Here is an 18370-nt window from a genome sequence, read left to right on the forward strand (position 1 = left end):
ATCGGTGCGATTTCTCAATTGTGTTACATGTACAAATATTTCGCAAGAATCTAATAATAAATCAGGAGAATTCAGTCAAGTGGTAAACAAGTTGGCAATTAGCACACACATGTATCGCGTGCATTACGCGCAACACTAAGTACATAGGTAGTAGGTAGGTACGCTGTAATTATGATATTGGTACGCATCGCTCAGCCGCTTATAGACTGTTTGATAGCAGTAAGCCTTAGCCTAGTTAAACCAAATGAGTTCGAACCGAGAGCACATAGTTTATTTGCACACGAAAGCGAACGCCTTATATACGTAACGTTCTAAGATAACAATGGCATTGAGAATAGAAATCATTACTTTCTATGCTGTGTAAAATTTTACTATTATGAAACAGTATCGCACGAACGCATATGTACGCGATAAGAGCGTGCCTATTGTGGATTTAAAAATGAATGTATTTTGTTATTTTTGTCAATTGTTTATTGAATATTGTAGGTTGTATGTGTAAAAAAACTTTTGACAAAAAAAATACTAGGCAGCGGCTTGGCTCTGCCCCTTGTATTGCTGAAGTCCATGGGCGACGGTAATCACTCAACATCAGGTGAACTGGTGGTAGGACCTCTTGTGAGTGCGCACGGGTAGGTACCACCGCCCTGCCTATTTCTGCCGTGAAGCAGTAATGCGTTTCGGTTTGAAGTATGGGACGGCAGTCGTAACGTAACTATACTGAGACCTAGAACCCATATCTCAAGGTGGGTAGCGCATTTACGTTGTAGATGTCTGTGGGCTCCAGTAACCACTTAACACCAAGTGGGCTGTGAGCTCGTCCACCCATCTTAGCAAAAAAAAAACAATATATAAGGGCAATTAAAAAAATGAAAAATATATGTGTTTGTTTGAAAGTCATTATCACCGACATTGACTAAAATTTTTTGCAAATGCAATAATTTTATAATAACGCTCTTATATCCTGAGCAATATGGACAGCATAAAAACCTGAACTTAAATATTTGTTAGTCTGATTTGCTATTTGAACTTGTAATTTGTTAACTTTTAAACTATTATATATTGTACTTTGTTGTAGCCTAATGCACATTCTGGCATAGAGTTTTTATAAAAATATTTCTGTCATAGACTACACTACGAACATCAATGACGTTTCGCACTTTATGGACATTAATAGAGCGTCGATTTATCGATGGTTCGTGCTCTACGAGCTAAGATGCAAATCCTCAAAAACACTACGCTGTTTTGTGCGTTGTCCTACTTACTAGTTGCGCTTATATTAATTTTCATTTTTACTCTGTAATCAAACATGTGTGAATCGACGTCCGTCTATGACCGAATTGTTGGCAGCGCAGTTCAAAATCTATAATATAATATAATACGAGAAGGAAAAACTTTGTATCCCTTTTTACGAAAATTGCGCGGACGGAGGAGTATGAAATTTCCCACACTTATAGAGAATATAGAGAAGAAGTGCAGAATGTTAATATTTTTTTTAAATTATGCCTAAAAAATACCTAAAATCATTAAAAAAAAACATTACACACACTACCATGTATTTGACGCACACACGCATGCATACTATTTATTTATTGTCAAACTTTTGTTCTTGACGTCAGTGGTCAAATTGAGAATAGATTAAATATTGTTTGTCTTTATTAATATTTTTCTATAGTGTAGTCTTGGCGAAATTTGTGATTTATGAAATAGTCTTTGAAAATACATTTTTTTTATTGCATAGACGGGTGGACGAGCTCACAACCCACCTGCTGTTAAGTGGTTACTGGAGCCCATAGACATTCACAACGTAAATACGCCACCCACTTTGAGATATAAGTTCTAAGGTCTCAAGTAAGTTATAACGGCTGCCCCACCCTTCAAACCGAAACGCATTACTGCTTCACGGCAGAAACAGGCAGGGTGGTGGTACCCGACCGCGCGGACTCACAAGAAGTCCTACCACCAGTAATAAAATCATAAAGAATCATAATAGTGTACAAGCTTACAATTTCAATTAATTATAGTCGAATTTCCACTACTGTGGAACCACTACTAACCATAAATTTATTTCAAGTAACCAAAACACATAGTGATGCCAGATTGTTACTTGTATTTCATGACAAATGAAACTTCGTTTATTATTAGCAATTGTATACGAATTGTACGGTCCAGACCCGTCGAGAAAACATAATTTAATCTTATAATAAAATATATGCATCGCTCAACACGAATGCACCGGACGTCTTATCCGCTAGGCCACGACGACTTCTTCGAAGATTCTGCGAAGCACTGCTCCCGCTAGAGTTAGTGTTAGCAAAATCTCTCAGGTTGAGCCCAGTGAGTTCACCTACCTGGTCGGGCGTTGCTGCAATAGCCCCTTAGGATACCAACGAATAGGGATGGGAAAAAAAAAAAAAGTGTATAAGTATTAGCTATATTTTCGTCTCGGTCGAGAAATCGAGCCACAAACACATTTCAACTGCTGTGGTTTGTCTCCATAGAAAAGTAAGTAGACCACTAATTGATAACAAAAAACTATTGCGGTGCGGTACTTTCCAGGAATTGGTTTTTTTTTTTTTTACCTACCTGTGCTGGTAACCTCGAAGGGCTATGCCAGCTTCACCGAGTTAGGCAACCAGCTCACCAGGCTCTAGCCTGATGTATTTGCCAACACTAGCTCTAGCAAGAGCAGTGCTTTGCAAAATCTACCACCGGATCGGAAACGCGACCACTGAGATGATCCGGAGACAAACTCATTGTGCTGTGTCTGAGGGTATTTATGAGGAAATTGAATGCCACGGGGGTTTTTTTCCCTACCTATGCTGATAGCTTTGAGAGGCTATCTCAGCTTCGCCCTAACGTGTAGGTGAGCTCACGAGGCTCAAACCGTAGTGTTGCTAACACTGGCCCTAGCAAGAGCAGAGCTTCGCAGAATCTACCATCGGATCGGAAACAGCCGGAGTAAAGTCATATGTTTCGTTGCCTTCATGGGTAGACAGACGAGCATAAAACCCTACTGACCGTGATTCGTTACCGTCGCTCACAGACATGGGCAATGTCAGGACAGCAGCCAAGTGACTGTCTGTCTACCTATCAACAAATTCCTTGTAAGTTGGAAACTTGAAAAACTACTTCAGTAATTTTAGTTTGTTTATAACAACTAGAGGTCCCGCAGTAGTCGAAATTCAACTATAATTAATTGGAATTGTAAGCTTGTACACTATTATGATTGTATTTGATACTTCCATAATCACAAATCTCACCAAGGCTACACTATAAAAAATATTAATACAGACAAACAATATTTAATCTATTCTCAATTTGACCACAGACGTCAAGAACAAAAGTTTGACAATAAATAGTATGCATGCGTGTGTGCGTCAAATACATGGTATGTAGGGTGTGTAATGTTTTCTTTATTGATTTAATGTATCTGGTATGCATTATTTAAAAAAAATATTATCATTGTGCACTTCTGCTCTATATTCCCTATAAGTATGGAAAATTTCATACTCCTCCGTCCGCGCAATTTTCGTAAAAAGGGATACAAAGTTTTTGCTTCACGTATTAATATATAGATTCAAAGCATAGCTTGTCACGATGTAATTAAAATGAGTGAATAAACAGGTTAAATATTTTGAAACGTTTATCAAATCGTATAGATGATTCATGAAGCCCAACATGCCGTAATGTTTGAAAAAAAATCTAAATAACGATCGCATCCGACTGTTTTTTTTGGTAACCGCTTAAAAAAGTAAACAGGGTGAAACATACGACCGGGGTCATTGAACCCAGCTTATCGCCAGAATGACGTATCGAATGTATGTATACATATATTTTAGGAAATAACTTGCTTGAACTACCTACGTGTAATCGAAGAAGGTCCTATTTGAAAATTAAAAAATTTTATACTATTGTATTTTTTTTTTATTTGTAAGCTGTAGTTAAATCTGAGATTTTTTTTTAAGAAATCGATAAAAAAATAAACAGAATTAATTGAATTATTTTTTTTATATTATCATTAACAGCCCAGTAAACATCGGGTCAACAAATAAATATGTTTTGTTTGCGGTAAATAATTAATTATTATTCGTAATAAGATATTCAAGTATATTGAAATATACATTTATAAATAACATTTTGAATTCGTAATAAAATAAAATTCGAAAAACATTTTATGAATTATTATTTTTAAACTGGATAACATACTGTGTTTGGTTATTCATTATCCTTATATTGAATATGCGAATAGGCGTCAACGTAATGAGCTAGTATTATAAGCTAAATTAGTGTGGCGGTGGACGACCTTGCTCGACTTACTAGTCACATCGATAACTGGAATGTACCACTGATAACGAATTGCTCGTATGTGTGCTCGTTGTGTTCACGAAATTCTATGTTTTTAGGAAACACAGTAACTAGATCAGTAGATTCAGGTAGATACTCATATTAAACATTTAAAGTTTAAAGTCTAATTTTGATTAAAAACTTCTTAAAAATCTCGTTTCCTATTTGCGGATACAACAATAAAATATCAAGTTCCAAAAAAAAAATTACTGAAGAATGTCGTTCGATGAGTTATCGAAAAAAAAAAATTTCTCGAATTAAAATTGTAATTTTAAAAATCGAACGACCGTTGCGACTCGAAAGATCGGACGCGTGGCTCGGAGACAAGCGGACACTCCGCACGCCAATTAAAGAGGCACGTTCACACGGCCCACCGTGCCCTTCCCGCGCTCCACCCGCCCTGGATGCGTTAACCTGCCCTGCACATACACTACACCCATACTGGATCTAACGCAAACGCGCGCGTTAAGGCTTCGTCAAACAGAAGGCGTAATTAGCGCGCGTCAGAGTACTAAACTGACGGCGCGCTATGACGCCGAGATATGTTGTAGGTACTACTATGGTAACATTCTGTCAAACAGAGCCCCAGCGCTATAAATACGCAACGCTCTGTCGCAGCGTTATGACGCTTTGACGTCAGGCGTTGTAATTTTTTACAAATTTTATTTTGGCGTCCGAGTGAATGCCTACTAAAATACTGGATAATTCCCGAAAAATCGATAGAAATAGTTAGAAAATATCCATGCTTATACAATGCCACATCTGAATCACTCCAAGCCTTAATACTTTTCACACTGCTATCGAAAGGCACTATGATTTGGCGAATGCGTTGCGTCAAGGAGCATTGGACTCATCTAGTCAATTTGAGTGACATGAAAAGAGCGCGACGTTAAAACGCAGCGCTAAGTACGCGCTCTGTTTGACGAAGCCTTTAACCTTGTTTGTCGTTACGGACTGGCGCTCGTCCGATTTGAAAATAGAGAAACTCAAACATTCGCTCGATTATCGGGATCGCTGTCGATGCGCGGTCAGTGCGCCGCGCTCGCCTCGCCTCGCACTATTTATATCGGAAAGAGTGAGCCGCGTTTCGACACTTCACGTATGTGTATGTACGCCTTTATTTTATTACCATTTGTAGCCGGTTTTAACCTGCGACGATTAGTAAGCGTGGCTTATTTTATTGTGGCTTATGACGACGCGCTTCGCTCCGGAGCGGTATTTAGACATTTTGTATTTGAATATTGGTCAGCTTAATAACTCGATTCATAATAAATAATCTTCAATACTTTCTAATACCATTGAGCTTGTAATGTTGATAAATACAATATTTTTATCTCTTAATATTATTATGCAACTATTATATTATCTTTGGGTGCTGCTACATAGTGTTTAAATATGACCTTGTGGAAATACAGGTTGATTTAAAAATAAATTTTCTGCTACAGACTATTATTATTAGGTAACATTCCAAGAATATAAAAAATATGCCTAAATATAAATACCTAACAATTTCAGCGAATTTAAGCCTAAAATCTAGTTACACGTTCATCGATGTTTCGTTTCAGAAATACATAATGCTTTCATATGCCACGGCACTCGTAAAAAATAAACACTCGTCGAAAAGTACAAAAAGAGTTATATGAAGTGCGTTTGAAATATCTGGATGTTTTTTAAATGGTTCCGTGGGAGCAGAGGGCTTTGACGGTCGCCGACAACGATTCCGATTGTAAGGCATTTTTTATCGAGCCACCTACTACTACCTGCCTCTTGCCCTTTGTACAAAAATTAAAAACTTTATAGACCTTTATTTGACTCATCAAAGACACCGCACATAGATCTTGTATTCGAGCGATCCCGATCGTTCTAGAACAATTATTACCGTTTTCAATGAATTTGAATGTGTTTGTTTTATTTCGAATCGTCATTCTAGATTTAAGATTTACGATAATAATTATAAGTAACATAATGTTTCTGGTTAATCTACTCTGGCAGACTACAATTTCGTTTTAGCTTCATTGTCATTCATGTTTTTTATCACATCACTAAATACATAAGTTACAAAATTTTAATACACTCGATTGTGTTCTTAGCGTGTGACGTAATCCAGCTTACAATCTGGTAATTAGGCGGGTATTCGATTTCAACAACAACCAAAAAAATATAACTAAAATTTGACAGTTCAATCAAAACACGCCCAAAATCAATGTAACCGCTTAAAATCATTTTAGTACGAAGCTAATGGCTCGATGAGGCAATTAATTAAATTCATCGACTGTTTGGCGGGATTCCTCGCAGTGAACCGAAGGGTGTTTAAGATAGTAAGCGCCTCTACCTGTGCGCGCGCTTCCTGTGTGGTCCAATGAAATAGACTCGAGCGCATCTGCCAATCATTAGGCCGCGAAACTGGCGCCAACATTCAAAATATACATCTCTTCTTTTTCTCCTTACCTTATCCCACTAGGTTGGGTCGGCACAGTTCTAATTTTTCTCTTCCATTCTCTTCTATCAGGCGTCATCTCAACACTCACTCCTCTCTCTCATATCGTCATTCACACACTCCACCCATGTCTTCTTCGGTCGACCTCTTCCCCCTCTACCTTGCACTACCATTTCCATACATCTCCTAGTCACACGCATCTCCTCTCTACGCATCACATATCCACACCATGCTAACCGTCCGCTCTTTAACTTGTTAATTACCGGGGCGGGGCTACTTTTACACTTCCTCTGACATTAATTTTTTTCCCTACCTATGCTGATAGCGTTGAGAGGCTATTTCAGCTTCTCCTTGACGTGTAGGTGAGCTCACGGGGCTCAAGCCGGAGTGTTGCTAACACTGACCTTAGCAAGAGTAGGGCTTCGCAGAATCTACCACCGGATCAGAAACGCGACCCACTGAAAAGACCCGGCGAGAAACTCAGTGAGTGAGACATGCAAAATATATCGTGCTTTCAAGTATTTTCTATAAATTGAAATATTGGTTATTTGCAACTACATACCGCTATCTTACTTACAAACAAGTGTGTGTTTATTTTAATAATTACAGCACATCTATGACTAATTCTTGTTGGATCGACCAAAAGGTTGTGGGAATACTAACTTTATTAATGGCACTATAAATGTGAATTGGTTTTAACAAATCATGTTGATAAAATTTGTATCAAATGTAAACAAAGCAATCAAAAGACAATGAATGTTAGTGACTGACAACCGTTTAGTAGATACTGCTGGCTTCATTAAGACGCTGAGCACGACGCAGGATGTCGATAAGACATTTGCATACACCTAATTATGAATTGTGCCGTTCGTTGAGTTATTAAGCATACTTTGGCGACAATGTTACTTTGTATCTAAGTACATATTAAAATTTGTAAGCCACTCGATACGTCTAGGAGCCTTGTAATGAAGGCTCGTATGCCAGAAGTCAAGGTACTTCAAGAATAATAATACGGACTCATGATGTATTTGCTTTGTTGTTTTGACATATAATGTTGAGATTATGAGCGGGTTCTATTGTTAAAGTAAATGTGTCTGATCCTAAATGTCATAACTAATCTAATCAAACTTCATTATGAATTTTGCAAGTGCAAAACATCGCATATTTTATAAAATTTGAATTAGATAAATATTGTTTTAAGCAACAATAGACAACTGGACTTCGACATCAAAACAATCAATTATTATTTACAGTGTAATTTTTTTCTTTAATTTCACTGAATAGGAGATGTATGCAATGGCAAATGGTAGTGCAAGGTAGAGGAGGAAGAGGTCGACCGAAGAAGACATGGATGGAGTGTGAATGACGATATGAGAGAGAGAGGAGTGAGTGTTGGGATGACGGCTGATAGAAGAGAATGGAAGAGGAAAATTAGCTGTGCCGACCCCACTCAGTGGGATAAGGTGGAGAAAAAGAAGAGACTGAATACAATCTAATTCTAAATACCTTTACAGCCAAACATAGCGCGTGAGCTCATATGTGACCAACTGTTACGTGTGTGTTGCCCCAAATGACGTCATACGTGACGCAGTTCCATCGAATCGAGTTTACTCAATTTTCGCGGCAATCTTAAAACTTGAAAGCTGACTATTTCATTAATAAAGCTAGCGCACAATATGTTTTCCGTATACTGGACAAATTGAATTCAAATAACAATAGTAGGTACATTGTGCACCAAGGGAGAAATTAGGACATTTCCTAGCAGATATGTTCTACTTTTTCCCGCGGTACACATACTATTTTTTCTCCTAGCAGGCCGAAAGTTCGTGGAGAATCGGGCCGGGGTTCAGAGGCGAAGCCCCGGTGGGGTCCAGGGTCGAAGCCCTGGCAGGGGGTAGGGGGGGCAGAGCCCCTCCATAGTCGTAAAAAAAACAATTTAACTGTTTTTGAATTTTTAAATAAACTACTATTAATTGAATAAGAACTGTCTGATAAACTCATCTTTGTTTAATACTTCAGTATTAAATTTTATTGCATTTTGTTTATTTCAATTTTTCACTAAACACAATCTTGCAAATTACCCGAGCACAACAATGGTGGAGAATTTTAGATGCGTGAGAGCAGACTTAGACACTAACGCGCATGCGCACTTGTACCCAGGGAGGAAAAGTTAGACTTTCTTCTGTACAGCGGGAGGAATTCCGAACTTTCGGCGTAGGTAGGAGAAAAATACGATTATCAATAAATTATATCTTGCTAGTACTAGAATTTTACACAACGATAAAACCTAGCTTTCCGATTAAGTTAAAGTCCATTACGCCGTTTATTAGAACTGGAAATTAAAGCTCAAATAAAAACTGCAATGCATTTTTGCTATTCGCTTTTCACGCGTTCCTTCAGTCAACAGCTGTTTTTAAGATTTCTGTATAACTCTAATATGCCGAATAAATCAACTGAATTTAAATGACATTTGCATAGCAATAAATCTAAACTGTATATTTTCAGATATAGTGAATAAAACATAAGACGACGCGATTTTTTGTAAATAATCGTCTAATAAGGTGATGCAAGTTTAATTCCAAATATATTTATCTAAAAATGTATTATTTTTTGTGTGATTCTGTTAGAAAAAAAACTTATACTAATAACGATATATTCCAAACATTGTAGATTCATCTAAAATGAATGTATTTTGTAATTTCAACCGTAGTAAGTTAATTATTCCTTTTTTTTTTTGGTCAGGAGGAAATCGCCGTACTTCCGCCCTCCCCTGGGGATGGAGGGCGGGGCATGTCGGAGTCGAACTGACTAACACCTCCTGTCGCTCAACAACCCGCGTTCGAACCTCGCATTAGACAGAACTCAAGTTAATTATAGGAATAATTAACCGGCTGCGTTTCGCGTCGGATCTTCTCCAGTGGGTCGCGAATCTGATTCAGTGATAGATGAACACGCGACGCAAGGCTCCTGATCTATTAGTCCTCAATTCGGAACGTTCGATGATAGTTTGCAATCACTACCTCTACTGCTTCAGTCCTAGCTCGTCCACTAATCCTACTAGAGCTTGACAAACGTCAATCAGCAATCCGTCAATTCTAAAAATAAATACTTTAAATCAGTCTTTTCCGTGTCACGCCAAATGACGTCATTTACGTGAAGATTGAATAATAAGATATATAAAAAAATATATTGCAAAGCCTAAAATTTAAACTCAATCTGTTAACACCACGAGCGTATGCATAGATCACGAATAAATATTACAAATAAGCACACGTTCTTATTCATTTAGATTATTAAATTACAGGTTACTTACAGGTTAGTGTTTAATAATAAGAATGTGTTGCTTTATCTTATGTAATGATCATCGACAAAAACATTTTTTTTCTACTCGAACGAAAAATTCTCAACTTGATGTTGCCAAGTGATAATCGGAAATGAAGGCAGGCACACCTGAAGGTGAGTTGTCAGCGCGCTCAATGACGTAAGCTAACCAAGCAGTCTATCTTTACACTATTATGAATCTTCGTACCAAGCAACAGATGTCATAGCGCTCGGTAAAATCATAAAGGGCCAATATATATTTTATTTTTATTATTACTTAGATGAGTAAACGAGCTCTAGACCCACCTGGTTTTAAGTGGTTTTCGGAGTCCATAGACATCTACAACGTAAGTGCCGCCACCCATCTTGAGATATGAGTTCTAAGGTCTCAGTGTGGTTATAACGGCTGCCACCCTTCAAACCGAAACGCATTACTGCTTCACGACAGAAATAGGCAGGGTGGTAGTACCTACCCGTGCGGACTCACAAGAGGTCCTATCACCATACATTCCAGATACTTCTCTAACAATCTTGCAGAGTTATAATATTGTATATTTTTCCCACGGTTACCGATAAAAACTATTCTCGTCTAGTAAAATTCCAGCGCAATTCTGTTTACAAACAATATTAAGACTGACACGCGATGTAATCAGTGTGTTACGTAAAATTAAGGCGTTACAATATTTGAAAAACAGATTAACACATGAAGAATTCAACATTTCTATATTAATATTAAAATAAACACGATGATAGGTGAATTGGTTGGAGATTTTTAATTCCTTATCACAGAAGATTCGTGAATGAAAAAAAAAAACTAATCTATTTCCCTTGCATGGTATGCAACTTTAAAAAAAGCCGCGGAATTTTACGTGGGAGCGTGGACGTGCCAGGAAACATTAAATTAAGCAGAACGACCAGTATTTTCGATGAATTTACTAAATAAATGATTATATTAGTCGCGCTTTGGTTTGCTTCAGGCTAGAGATTATCATAGCTCTACTATTTCACTACACTGATTTAATGAAGACGCAAAACTTTTTGGTAATTCGACCACAGTCGATGCATTAAGCAGTGACTTCAGTACAGATAAAACGGAATCGTTTTGCTTGCATATTATTACCCGTACAACATCAAAGAGCTGCTGATAAACAATAACTATGATTTATTAGCGTTCAGCGGGCCGCAGTGTAGTGGGTTTTACGTTCACACGTGCCCGACTGTGTCACGTGGCATTCGCTTGTGTCGTAACTCGATTGCGTTTTAACATGTTTCAAGTAATTGAAGGTTTGAGAATTGCGGTACGCGAGATGCCGTCGTAGTGATTGCTATAAGAAATAAGATATGGACGGAGTGTAGTGTGTAGCGTGGGTGTTGCTTATTTGTTTGTTGCTATATTGCTGCGATCATCAGGAATGATGCCCTATCGATCCACTAACGGTGCTTTTAGGTACCTCAAGCACCGGTCACCGTCGAACTCTTCGTAGCAAGCGCCCGTCGCTTGCGAACGAACTAACTCATAGACACAGCCCACTGAGTTTCTCACCGGATCTTTTCAGTGGGTCGCGTTTCCGATCCGGTGGTAGATTCTGCGAAGTACTCTTGCTAAGGCCAGTGTTAGCAACGCCTCCTGGTTTGAGCCCCGAGAGCTCACCTACACGTTAGGTTACCCTGACTATCAAGACTATCAGTTTAGGTAGGAAAAAAAACAGGAATAGGAAATATGATAACAGCTTTTCCTAATCACGAAAACTGCAAAAACATTATTGTAATCGTCAAAAAAGGTTATAAAACTGTAACAATACACGCGAAATTCAACCCTAAATAATGTGTATGACTCGAGAAAATCCTGTATTGAATTCTTCCAATCTTGTAAAATCAATCAATCTTCTTGTACGTTCGTCGCCTTATGTGGGACATTTAAACAATTGCGTTACTTATCCTAAACAGATGTACAGTAAAGACGTTTGTCGTATTGAACAATTTGTACTGCACATGCGACGCACCGTTGAATTGTTAATGGTAAACAAGAAACGAACGAAGCAAATACGAATGTCCATCTACGCCTCGCGAGTTGAGCAACATACAAACAATGCACTCAAATGTCACGATTCAGTTTTGTTATTTTCAACCTTCCAAAACCAAAACTTCCAAAAAAAAACCTTCCAAATGTCATCTGTATTAATCTATATATTAATACATGAAGCAAAAACTTTGTATCCCTTTTTAAGAAAATTGGGCGGACGGAGGAGTATAAAATTTTCCACACTTATAGAGAATATATAGAAGAAGTGCACAATGCTAATTTTTTTTTAAAGAATGCATAAAAGATACATTTAATCGATAAAGAAAATATTACACACACTACATACCATGTATTTGACACACACACGCATGCATACTATTTATTGTCAAACTTTTGTTCTTGACGTCTGTGGTCAAATTGAGAATAGATTAAATTTTGTTTGTCTTTATTAGTATTTTTTATAGTGTAAGCCTTGGCGAAATTTGTGATTATGGAAGTATAAAATACAATCATAATAGTGTACAAACTTACAATTCCAATTAATTATAGTCGAATTTCGACTACTGCGGGACCACTAGTAAATTATTATTTTGAAATTCGGCCGAACGCCATACGGTTTTAAATTTGCTTTAAAGTAGTTAATTTTGTTGAAGCAAAAAGCAGCGTTATTATTTCGCGCATATGTCAATATTTAAACTCCGAAGGTTTTTCCCTTGAGGTCACCTACATACTTCGACGAGCAGCTGGTCATGGCCGTGATGAGACCTCATATCCGCTGATACTGTTCCGAGTCACAAGACAGCAGCGATTAAATCTACAGTTATTGGCTTTGAAAATACTTTCTTATAAGGCAAAACACAAAATTTATGGAGCACAGAATAGCTAATAGAAGCAAAGAATAGTCCTCGCGTGCCGTACGCATTAATAATCCTCAACGTACTTCCTAATTTCAATTCCATTAACTTCTATCTTGGCTTCTTTGTTGACGTCAGGCAGGTGGAAAACTGGAACCCCCAAGCTTTGACGTAAATACAAGTTTTGTTAGCAAGAACTTAAGTATAAATCATCACATTAATTTGTTTCTCTAACAAAATGCACGTGTGTTCTTTTAATTTAATTGCCGCACATCTGTAGACACGATCAGGGTCCTACTACTATCAAGTACCAAAGCCTATAGACATTACAACGTGAATACTGCCGCCTCCATATAGACATAACGTTGATATTTCAATGTAGCGTAACCAGCTCACCTACCTTTCAAACAGGAACGCATTACTCTTCGCGCCAGTAATATGCAAGATGGTGGTACCTATCCGTCATCATCAGCCCACTACTGGTAACAGTTTGCGTCCTTCCTAAGCCAACTCTTGCGGGCTTGCAATACGCCCTAATATGCACCGGTAAAAAACTATTATTAAAATGTCTTTCTCTTTTAAAGTTCAAAACGTCGTCAATTTTATTACTGGTGGTAGGACCTCTTGTGAGTCCGCACGGGTAGGTACCACCGCCCTGCCTATTTCTGCCGAGAAGCAGTAATGCGTTTCGCTTTGAAGGGTGGGGCAGCCGTTGTAACTATACTGAAACCTTAGAACTTATATCTCAAGGTGGATGGCGCATTTACGTTGTAGATGTCTATGGGCTCCAGTAACCACTTAACACCAGGTGGGCTGTGAGCTCGTCCACCAAAAAAATTATTTACTATTCCGGATGTGACGTCTCATATGGTTTTCATAATATTGACATGTCGAAGGCTCGAGTCAGTTTACGTACTATGTTAGCAGCTACCTCAAAGACATATCTAGCTATGATATTTTCGGGATGGTCATCGACAATCACAACTTTAATTCTTGAAAAACATTGAAAAAGAAAACTTATTAAAGTATAAGGCATTGTACGTTATTCGCTGTCTTTTAAATTTTACACTGGGCCTCCAGTGCACACTATATATGACGACCAAGTCAATCTGTAAACAGCTATTCAAGCAAATATACGCGAAGCAGCACAAAACGGACGTCATACATGAATATAATACTTTATAAATAGCCGTAACGAGACTGGCGATCTTTGGAAACAGCTCCATTCAGATGATTTTAATTGAAGCTCGATTTAGTAACAACGGAACGCTTTTTTATTATTATTTTACAATGCAGATATTCAATTCGGTAATGTTTTAACTTAACTGAGGAGTTTTATACTTGGCTTTTATAAATAATCTGTATGTTTTGAATACAAGTCGATCAAAATTCGAGTATAATCAATCTCGACACCTCAAGGCTTACATGTTACATTTATTTTATAAGTACTAGCTGACCCGGCAGACTTCGTAGTGCCTTAATCGATAAATAAAAGACCTAAACTTGTGTTTAAAATAAACTTAAAACAAACAAAAGCAATCTGTCCGACTGGGGACACATTAAAGGGAAAACGAAATTCTTATTTTTATTTAATTCCGATATTTTCATATTTATTTACCTTTTAAACCTTCTCTGGACTTCCACAAATAATTCAAGACCAAAATTAGCCAAATCGGTCCAGCCGTTCTCGAGTTTTAGCGAGACTAACGAACAGCAATTCATTTTTATATATGTATACAGATTATATTATATTATTCTATATTATGTACTATATTATATTACCATTCACAAAAAAATTGTGTCAATGGTTGTTAAATTAAAAGAAAATCGGTTGTCAAACCGAAATGAAAATAGTACTGAAGTGAACTTTTATCTTTGGCTACTTATATACAGGTAGATAAAAATCAATTGCCATATTATGTATCACAGAGTATATAATATGAAAATCGCTCGACTAGTTTGGTTGAATTTCCGTTTTGATTTTTAATTATTTTTTTAAATAATTTATATAGGAGAAATATGTGGGAACATCCAAGAGAAATAAAATAAAAAAATTGATAGCCACAACGGAGCTATACCTGTATAAAAATGTTAATCTCTGAATTTTTTTAAATGTTCTATGCGTTTGCACGTCATTGAATAGTCGTTAATATTAATAGCTTTGTATAGTAATTGATGCTGATGGGATATTTAGCAGTGCGCATGAGGTTGGAACGCAGGCATCAAATATATACATATACCTATTGCAAAAAAATACCAATAGTCACAGAGACGCGTGATTTTTTTTTTATTACCCCTGTAGGTAGACTAGCATACGGCCCACCTGATGGTGAGTGGTTACCGTCGCCCATGGACTTCAGCAATACCAGGGGCAGAGCCAAACCGCTGCCTACCGCTTAATACTCTCCACAAGCCTCTTTTGAAGAAGGACATGTCATAGCGCTCGGGAAACACCGTGGAGGGGAGCTCATTCATATCTTGTAGCGTATTTGTTGCTACGAAGCGAAATGCCCTCATACCGAATAGGTAATATATAAATATTACCGATATACGAATACAAAAAATAACGAGGATTTTTTTTATTTCTAAATCCAATTATTTTAAATCCATAAATTACACACGATAGGATTTTTGTATTTTCTTAACCTTGCGAACATAAGAATATAAAACTAGTTATTACAGACTGTCTAAAATTTTACGCAAACATTGAAATAGCAGTGTCAAAGACCGATAGGTCCAATTAGTAAGCGAAAAGGCGCCATGGTAACATTTAGGCGTAGGCGATAACAGTACAACATCCAGTAAACGTTGAACCTTAAAATTCAGCTAGAATGGTTCCTTGTGTCTTAGAGCGAAGGGTCTCATGGTCTGGTGCGTGAAAGAGCGTAGGCGACTTTGTCTACGCCGCGGTCACGGTCATCGTAGTAGACACAAGTGACCATAGAGCACATTTTGGCATAAATATGTAACAATTTATTTTAAACAAAAAAAATCGTCTTTTCGCGTGTAAATTGCAGCGAACTAATTTATAAAAAAATAGTTCTAGATATATTCTTTATTTAAAATAATGCATTAGTGGATTAATAGGAAAAAAAACAAAATTAAATCTTAAATATTATATTTGAACAGTATAATCAATAATGCGACTTTTTAGTAACAAAATTTCCAGTTTCACAAACATAGAGGTCACCGAGCGCACACACTAGAGACAGAACCGGTTTGTTTAAATAAATAAAAGAATTCGTCACTGAAAAGCCAGACACCGCGTCTATTAAAAATAGTTCTAAAACACGAGATCCTAACTTCTGTTTTTGTAAACGTTACTGACCAGACGAGCTCTCTGTTCACTCAACGCAGCCGCAATTGCTTGTGTCCAACACAACCTGAATGTCGCCAGCTATCGAAAACCTGAGGCCAAAGACTTAACTACTTTCGAAAACGCAAACTAGATAGTGAAGTTAGCTCCGCGGTATAGACAGCAATGAAAATCTGAAAATTTTAAATTATATACATTTAAGATTAATTTTAATGCATGTAATTTTAATGAATGTTTAATGGCATGCTATATTCGTAGCGTATACGCACATGCATATATGTATGTATGCCAGAAGAACAAATATAAAAAAATTAAAAATAAACGGAATAATCAAAAACATACCCTTCATATTGTTTATTACCATTATTTACAGCTTCTTCTATGTACCTTATACTCATAGCCAAAGCCGCAAAATATATTAAAGAAAAAAGAAGAATAAGAAAAATAATATTCATTCAAATTTGTCAAATTTTCATTTTAGTTAATATTTCGTGAGCACGCGAAACTCAAAACTCAAGGCATGCTCGTAATAAAATTAAAAACGTAGATATAACAAAGAGGTTTACCACAAACAATGTATCGTATGTGAAACGAAAACACACACATTTAAAAATTAAAATCGAATTAAGGTCCATTCGAGTCATGTGTAGTTGAGCATCGAATTGATTGGACAATAGCTCAGTGACCTCATCAGCGGCAGAAACAATACGGTTCTCACGCAGGGTCCCCGCTCCCACACCGCGCCGCGGCTCCGTACTGATTGATAGTAACGGTGCTTGTGTTTATTACAAATTGTACTTAAATACTTGGGCCATCGTCTTGAGAGCTGTGACCATTTCTTTACAATGCACCGCCTCAAACAATGCTGAGAAATTGAGGAAATTGAAATGCGACTACCAAGTTTCTCCCTTCGTTTAATTGTTCGAATTTATGCGTTGCGATTCCGTTCGTATCTCACACGAATGTATCATTTGAATTGTCACTACAAAAGGGAAAGAGCAGTCTATTTTCTTGCTACTATTTAAGTGGAGATACATTTACGTAGCATGTATGGATGTAGCGTGAATACACATTTATATGCTTCATTTTAGATACGACATCGTCTACCACATATGCAAAGACAGCCAGTGTACAAAAACTAAGAAAGTGGATTTGATTCGCTATAACTCTTTGATTTACTGGAGGGCTATGGTCATTTGAATGAAGCGATAAAATGGAAAGGGCCTAATGGGAATAGAAGAAAAGGACGACCTGTGAAACGATGAAGTGATGATATATAGTCATTGCTGGAAAAGAATGGATGAAATGGAGCTAAGAACAAAGAAAATTGGATTAAGCTGGAGGAGGCCTATACCCAAACAGGAGTTCCAATCGAAGAAAAAGTTTGATGTACGCAAATCAAACAAACAAAAATAAAGATAATAATCTAATATAAAAAAGTGTAAAATTGAAAATAGATTAAAATGTAAAAATATATACTTAAGAATATTTACATGTAATACTTAGGTGATAGGAAATAAAAGGCTTTATTATTATTATTCTACACTTTTTTTTTCTCAGCAGACGCTGGTACGTATTTATTATTTATGGGCCTTAGTCTAGTAAATAATCGATATATATTCTATATATATATAAAAATGAATTTTTGCAATAGGTATATATATATTTGATGCCTATGCTCCAATCTCATGCGCGTTGCTAAATATCCCATCAAGCTTCAATTACTATACAAAACAACTACTTAATATTAACGACTATTCAATGACGTGCGAGAGCATAGAACATTTAACAAAAATGCAGATATTTACATTTTTATACAGGTATAGCTCCGCTGTGACTATCAATTATTTTTATTTTATTTCTTGTGGATGTTCCAACACTTTTCTCCTATATAAATTATTTAAAAAAATAATTAAAAATCGAAACGGAAAATCAACTAAATTAGTCGGGCGATTCTCATATTATATACTCCGTGATACATAATATGGCAATTTTTATCTACCTATAGGTATATAACTAGCCAAAGATAAAAGTTCACTTCAGTACTATTTTCACTTCGGTTTGACTACCGATTT

General features: G+C 36.8%; 1 long non-coding RNA gene across 1 annotated transcript; it reads left to right on the forward strand.

The window, feature by feature from the left end:
- The first annotated feature begins 5332 nt into the window (after window positions 1–5332).
- LOC134199371 (uncharacterized) lies at window positions 5333–17838 on the forward strand. Its single transcript, XR_009973841.1, has 2 exons — window positions 5333–5449; window positions 17387–17838. It is a non-coding gene; the product is annotated as an uncharacterized LOC134199371 (long non-coding RNA).
- The last annotated feature ends 532 nt before the right edge of the window (window positions 17839–18370 follow it).

This window comes from Bombyx mori, chromosome 9, assembly GCF_030269925.1.
Source record: "Bombyx mori chromosome 9, ASM3026992v2".
In the NCBI taxonomy this organism is placed as follows: Eukaryota; Metazoa; Arthropoda; class Insecta; order Lepidoptera; family Bombycidae; genus Bombyx; species Bombyx mori.